The following is a 7,971-nucleotide window of genomic DNA, read 5'->3' as shown; positions in this document are numbered from 1 at the left end:
ATCAGCCCAAGCAAAGAATTCATGTCTAAGACCCCAAAAGCAAATGCAACAAAAACAAAAATACATAAATGGGACCTAATTAAACTAAAAAGATTCTGCACAGCAAAAGAAATAATAGACAACCATAGATTAAGAGAAAATATTTGCAAACTATGCATCGGAAAAAGGCCTAGTATCCAGAATCTACAAGGAACTCAAATCAGCAAGAAAAAAAATAATGCCATCAAAAAATGGGCAAATGACATGAATAGATATTTCTCAAAAGAGATATTCAAAAGGCCAACAAATACATGAAAAAATGCTCAACATCACTGAACTGGCATCGAAGAAATGCAAGTTAATACCACAAGGAGATACCACCTTACTCCTGCAAGAATGGCCATCATTAAAAAGTCAGAAAAAAGGGCCAGGCGCAGTGGCTCACACCTGTAATCCCAGCACTTTGGGAGGCCGGGTGGGCAGATCATTTAAGCCCAGGTGTTCAAGACCAGCCTGGGCAACATGGCAAAACCCCATCTCTACAAAAATACAAAAATTAGCTGGGTGTAGTGGTGAGCACCTGTAGTCCCAGGTACTGGGAGGGGGGTGGGGGGCGGGGGGCCGTGTGCTGAGGCAGGAGGATCCCTTGATCCCATGAGGCTGAGGCTGCAGTGAGCCATGATTGTGCCACAGTACTCCAGCCTGTGAGTACTCCAGTACTCAGTACACAGTACTCCAAGCACACAGTACTCCATCAACACATTGAGACCCTGTCTAAAAAAGAAAAAAAAATGTCAAAAAACAATAGTCAAAAAACAATGTAGGCGTGGATGTGGGGAAAAGGGAATGCTTAAACACTGCTAGTAGGAATGTACAAGTTCTATGGAAAAAAGTATGGTGATTCCTTAAAGAACAAAAAGTAGTTCTACCATTTGGTCCAGCAGTTCCACTACTGGGTATCTACCCAAAGGAAAAGAAGTCATTATATGTAGAAGACGCTTGCACATGTATGTTTACAGCAGCACAATTCACAATTGCCAACCTAAGTGCCCATCAACCGAGTGGGTACAGAATATGTGGCACATATACACCATGGAATACTACTCAGCAATAAAAAGGAACAAAATAATGTCTTTTGCAGCAACCTGGATGGAGCTAGAGGCCATTATTCTAAGTGAAGTAACTCAGGAGTGGAAAACCAAAAACTGTATGTTTTCACTTGTAAGTGGGAGCTAAGCTGTGAATATACAAAGGCAAGCAGAGTGATATAATGGAATTTACAGACTCAGAAGAGGGAGGGTGGAAGGGGAGATAGGGATAAAAACCTACATATCAGGTAAAATGTACACTACCTGGGTGATGAGCACACTAAAATCTCAGAATTCACCACTATATAATTCACCCACATCACAGAAAGCCACTTATATCCCAAAAGCTACTGAAATAAAATTTTAAGTGTATTAATTAAAAAATATTCATCTAATAAATGATCTTATGATGTATATAAGATTTAAGAATGAGAAACAAGGTGTGATGCCAGTCTTGAGCAGAAGAGTGGGAGGATTAGCGCAGTCCAAAGAGAACAGTATTAAGGTTGCCCTTGTAAAAAGAAGCAGGTGAAGATCAAGACAGAAAAAGAAACAGGAAAGGAAAAAGTGAGATTAACGGGAAAAGAGGAAAGGAGTGATCTACCACCCGTGATATCAGGTTCCATTAAGAATCTGAAGGCCAGGCACGGTGGCTCACACCTGTAATCCCAGCACATTGGGATGCTGAGGTGGGTGGATCACTTGAGGTCAGGAGTTCAAGATCAGCCTAGCCAACATGGTAAAAACCTGTCTCTATTAAAAATACAAAAATTAGCTGGCCGTGGTGGTGCAGGCCTGTAATCCCAGCTACTCGGGAGGCTGAGGCAGGAGAATCGCTTGGACCTGGAAGACAGAGGTTGCAGTGAGCCGAGATCGCGCCACTGCATTCCAGCCTGGGCAACAGAGTGAGACTCTGTCTCAAAAATAAATACATAAAAATTTGACAGAGCTTTCCCATCATTCCTAAATGTTTCTGTTACTTGGGTACGAATAATCAGTGTGGTTGGATGAGCCTTATGTAAAGTTAAATTCCTAAATTGCCTCAATCCCTATTGGTTGGAGGGCATCTTGAACTTGTTTCCTCTTAGGTGAAACAGGAATAATTGCCGCTACTATGTGAAAAGATGTTAGCCTATCCATAATCATCCTATAACTAAAAACTAGGTATCCTATGGAAAAGTCTTGGAAAAGAAAAATAGATGTTTTAGTGCACTGAAGTTGTAAAATATTTTTGCTTTATGTTGATATATTATCAAAAGATACAACCATAAAAGTGACAATCCTTGCTTACTCATAGGGCTTTGTTATGAACGGTAAAGTGCTTTCTTATTTTTTTTTTAGTCACAGTCTTGCTCTGTTGCTGAGGCTGGAGAGCAGTGGTGCAATCATGGCTTACTGCAGCCTCGAACTGCTGGTCTCACACCATTCTCCTGCCTCAGCCTCCTGAGTAGCTGGGACTACAGGTATATGCCACCACTCCCGGCTAATTTTTAAAATTTTTTGTAGAGACAGGGTCTCACTGTGTTGCCTAGGCTGGGTATAGTGCTTTTATTAACTGACTTGACATTGTCAAAACTGAGTAACTGAATCTGTATTAACACATTTTATCTTTTTTTTTTTTTTTTTTTTTTGAGAAGGCGTCTTGCTTTGTTGCCCAGGCTGGAGTGCAATGGTGCAATCATGGCTCACTGAAGCCTTGACCAGGCAGGTTCAAGTGATTCTCCCACCTCAGCCTCCTGAGGATCTAGGACCACAGGAGTGAGCCACCTTGCCGAGCTAATTTTTTTATTTGTAGAGATGAGGTCTTGCTATGTTGCCAGGTTGGTTTCAAACTCCTGAGCTCAAGAGATTCTCCTGCTTTGGCCTCCCAAAGTGCTGAGATTACAGGTGTTAAAAATGAAGATATTTCTTATTTTGTACTTCTCACTGCAACTAACCTAAAACCTTACACACAAACTTCTTCTTGTTTTGAGACAGGGTCTCCCTCTGTCACCCAGGCTGGAATGCAGCAGTCTGATCACAGCTCACTGCAGCCTCAATCCCCCGGACTCAAGTGATCCTCCTACCTCAGCCACCAGAGTAGCTGGGACTACAGGCGTGCGCCACCACGGCCGGCTGATTTTCAAATGGTTTGTACAGATGGGGGTCTCACTATGTTGCCTAGGCTGATCCCGAACTCCTGGGCTCAAGTGATCCTCCTGCCTCAGCCTCCCAAAGTGCTGGAATGAACCACCATGCCCAGCCATCCATAAATTTTTTTTTTTCAAATATCACCCTGGGAGGCCGGGCACAGTGGCTCACGCCTGTAATCCCAGCACCTTGGGAGGCCAAAGCGGGTGGATCACCAGGTCAGGAGATCGAGACCATCCTGGCTAACACAGTGAAACCCCTTCTCTACTAAAAATACAAAAAAAAAAAAAAAAAAAAAATTAGCCGGGCATGGTGGCATGTGCCTGTAATCCCAGCTAATTGGGAGGCTGAGGCAGGAGAATTGCTTGAACCTGAGTGGCGAACGTTGCAGTGAGCCAAGATCACGCCACTGCACTTCAGCCTGGGTGACAGAGACTCTGTCTCAAAAAAAATAATAAAGAAATCACACTGGGAAACCGAAAGTTCCTTCACTGCTGATTCCTCTGAGAATATAAATCATTTTGCACATGAGCTTCTCTATATGCAAAGCTTTGGTTTGGGGGGGAAAGTAAATGTGTTCAGAAAGCTTGTACTAGGTATTCTAACAAAACAATGGGGCTTGTTTTACCTCACTGTGGTGGAATAAAGAGCGCCTTTTTTTTTTTTTTTTTTTTTTTTTGGTGTGGTGCCTTCTGTGAACAGGTGTAATCTATTTTCTCTCTTCTTAAATTTGGGCTAGCCTTATTATTTACTTTAACCAACAGAATGTGATAGAAGAGATGACAGATGCTGTTCCAGTAACAGGATTGGGTCTTCAGAAGCAGTTTATTTCTCCCTCGGAGTCCTGCGTCACCACCATAGAGACCCAAGCTATTCCTTTCTAGAGATGACATTGAAAGAAATGCCCAGTGCATTATCACCTGTCCTAACCATCCCAGCTAACGTGTCAGATATGCAAGGTGAGGCCATGTGGACACGGTCTCAGTAGAACTTGCAGCTGAATGTAGCCACATGAGGAAACGTCATACCACAGTGAAAGATGAGCTATGCCTGCCCAGCACTGCCCAAATCACACAACTGTGAGCAAATAAATGTGTTTTATAAACCACTCAATTTGGGGGTGGTTTGTTACAAAACAGGTAACAAATACACTTACCTGGGGGCATTCCAAGTCCTTACACCAAATAAGCTTTTCGTTTGCTGGAATAGTCTTATCATCTTGGTTTCACAGGGGGATCACAGTTTAAGAAAACATGGCACAGTATCTGTGATTTCTGATCATTTGTAAACTGAATTCTCAAAAATGTTATCCTGGTAGATTTTTCATATGGGAAATTTGAGTTGCCTTCGTCATTTCAAGCAGATGTTTTGGCATTTGGTTATCTCCTGCAGGCACAAGAAATCATCTGGTGCTGAACTATGGATCAGATGTAATTGAAAGCCTTAGGAAGCACGGAGACCAGTCTGATAGAATGTTTGCCACAATCACTTGAGTTCAGGAGTTCGAGACCAGCCTGGCCAACATGGTGAAACCCTGTTTTTACTAAAAAATACAAAAAATTAGCTGGGCGTGGTGGCAGGCACGAGTAATCCCAGCTATTCGGGAGGCTGAGACAGGAGAATCACTTGAACCTGGGAGACGGAGGTTGCAGTGAGCCGAGACTGCACCCCTGCACTCAAAAAAAAAAAAAAAAAGAATTTTTGCCCACAGAAGTTTACATGTTTGAACCTGGGTCTTGATATACGGGATAAGAATGTTTTCAAAATTTGTACACAAATCCTTGGCTACACCTTTCTTCAAATGGTGGAACCTAGTTCACCACCTCGAGTATAGCCTGCCCTTAGTTACTCTCATTTCTAAGAAATAGAATGTGGCAGAAAGGACAAAGGGCAACTTCTGAGACTAGGTCAAAAAGTGGCATGAGGCTTCCTCCTGGCTTTCTCTGGGATCAGTAGTTCTGGGTAAAACAAGTTACCCTGCTGTAAAGACATTCTAGCAGCTCTCTGGAGAGGTTCCTGTAGCAGTGAACTCTCTCAGTAGCCAGTGAGGAACTGAGACTGCCTGTCAACAGCCTGGGGACTGAGCAATCTTAGAAATGGATTGTCCAGACCCAGTGATGCCTTCAGATGACTTGTAGCCCAACAGTGTGCAGAAGGGTGGATTTTAAAAAGGTTAAAAAAAAAAAAAAAGATCATCCAGGTGCAGTGGCTCACATCTGTACTCCCAGCATTTTGGGAGGCTGAGGTGGGCAGATCATCTGAGATCAGGAGTTCCAGACCAGCCTGGCCAACATGGTGAAACACCATCTCTATTAAAAATACAAAAATTAGCTAGGTGTGGTGGCGTTTGCCCGTAAATCCCAGCTACTTGGGAGGCTGAGGGAAAAGAATTGCTTGAACCTGGGAGGCAGAGAGTGCAGTGAGCCGAGATCGCGTCACTGCACTCCAGTCTGAGTGACAGGGCGAGACTCTGTCCCAAAAAAAAAAAAAAAAAAAAAAGATGACTGCAGCCCCAACAGTCACCTTGACCTTGATTATAACCTCATGAGAGACCCTGAAGTAGAAATGCAAAACGAGGCTGTTTGTTCCTGAGTGCCTGATCCACAGAAACTGAGATATTTGATGTGTAAACCACTAAGTTTTGGGGTTACGAAGTGAAAACTATTGTATAACAACAGATAAAGCTTTGGGGAGAGACTGGGCTTTTTTTTTTTTTTTTTTTTTTTTTTGAGAGATGGAGTCTTGCTCTGTCACCAAAACTGAGTGCAGTGGCGCAATCTCAGCTCACTGCAACCTCTGCCTCCCAGGTTCAAGCGATTCTCCTGCCTCAACTTTCCAAGTAGCTGGGACTACAGGCATGCACAATGGCCAGCTAATTTTGGTAAGTTTTTTTTAGTAGAGATGGGGTTTGGCCAGGCTGGGCTCAAACTCCTGACCTCAGGTGATCCACCTGCCTCAGCCTCCCAAAGTGCTGGGATTACAGGTGTGAGCCACCACACCCAACATTGTATATACTTCTTAATATCTATGACCGAGAAAAAATGACGTATTAAATATTGTGGCACGTGAAGTTTAAAAAAAAAATATATATATATATATATATATACACTGGCCGGCCACGGTGATGTGGTGGCACGCGCCTGTGATCCCAACTACTCTGGAGGCTGAGGCGTGAGAATCACTTGAACTCAGGATGTGGAGGTTTCAGTGAGCTAAGATTGCACTCCAGCCTAGGCAAAAGATGGACACTTTGTCTCAAAAACAACAACAACAAATATACATATAACAACAACACAGTATGTGTGTGTGTGTATGTGTGTTTGACACACATATATTGTGTTCCCAGAGATTTTGGAAGTTAGCAACTAGGATGTATTTTCTACAGATTTACACTATTCCCATTTATGAAGCACTAATAACAAAATATCCTCAAGAGCTTATATTTTAATTTTAGTGTTTCAACTAGTTACAAATAACAGGTTTTTTGTTTTTGTTTTTGTTTTCTTTGAGAGGGAGTCTGGCTCTGTCGCCCAGGCTGGAGTGCAGTGGCGCTATCTCAGCTCACTGCAAGCTCCGCCTCCCAGGTTCACACCATTCTCCTGCCTCAGCCTCCTGAGTAGCTGGGACTACAGGCACCTGCCACCACATGACCAGCTAATTTTTTGTATTTTTTAGTAGAGATGGGGTTTCACCATGTTAGCCAGGATGGTCTCGATCTCCTGACCTCATGATCCGCCCACCTCAGCTCCCAAAGTGCTGGGATTACAGGCGTGAACAAGTAACAGTTTTTAAAACCAAAGTAGTTTTCTCTAAGTCAACTGTTATCGTTCAAATGCTGAAGTGTGCTAGCAGCTAAAATAAAGTCACCAGAGTAAGAAAAAAGTTTCAAATTATCAGTTTATCACTTGCATGTTAACAACAATAAAAATAAGGACTTGCTGACAAAAGAATTTTAGTTTTTATGTATTTGGACAGCTATCACTGAAATGTTCATTTTGACATATAAGATGCAGCAGGATATGGAAGACACCAAAACAAAGCACAAAAAGTCAAAATGTTCAGTCATTTTCTTCCTTACTTTCTTCATTACTTACCACATTTTTCGATAACTAATGGCAGTAGCTTAATAAACTCCTATATTAACAATTCAGGTTTATATCACAAATACTTTTATTAAATAAATTTCAAAGTAATGAAGCTTTGCCTACATTAAAAAAATCAGTAGCAATTATAAAACAAGTCAACAGGTAGTAGTGCATCTAAATCTGATGTAATATTCAAAAATAGAGAAATCCACCTGTGCTTTACTTATATTTGGGGGAACGTCAAGAGGACTCCATGACATACAGTTCTCCCCATCTTACACTTCTTCAGTCCCTTGGCACAGACCCGGGGTATTCCAGTGGCAAAGTACTACATCCATTACAGGCTACTTACTTAAAGGAAGACAGGCCTCACTCTTTTCCCCAGTAAGATGGCAGACATAGGTCACTGACTCTTTCACTCTCCCCTGACCTTCTATAACCTCGGTTTAATCGTAAGGTATGCTCTTTAAATCCATCGTCCATTTGCACACATACTATGTTGAAGCATGTTAACACTGACAACTATTACAGTGTAACATTTACTAATATGAAGAAAAGGGCAAGTAGTCATAACTGAATGAATATAAATGTCAAATTATGCAAATGTCAATTTGAGTGAGATCACTATTTTTGAATTCCAAGATGTTTAATGTAAACTGTTTTTATAAAAACTAATTATGAAACACAAA

This window comes from Nomascus leucogenys, chromosome 6 (assembly GCF_006542625.1).
Source record: "Nomascus leucogenys isolate Asia chromosome 6, Asia_NLE_v1, whole genome shotgun sequence".
In the NCBI taxonomy this organism is placed as follows: Eukaryota; Metazoa; Chordata; class Mammalia; order Primates; family Hylobatidae; genus Nomascus; species Nomascus leucogenys.
The sequence above is the reverse complement of the archived record's forward strand: the minus strand, read 5'-3'. Positions refer to the sequence as shown.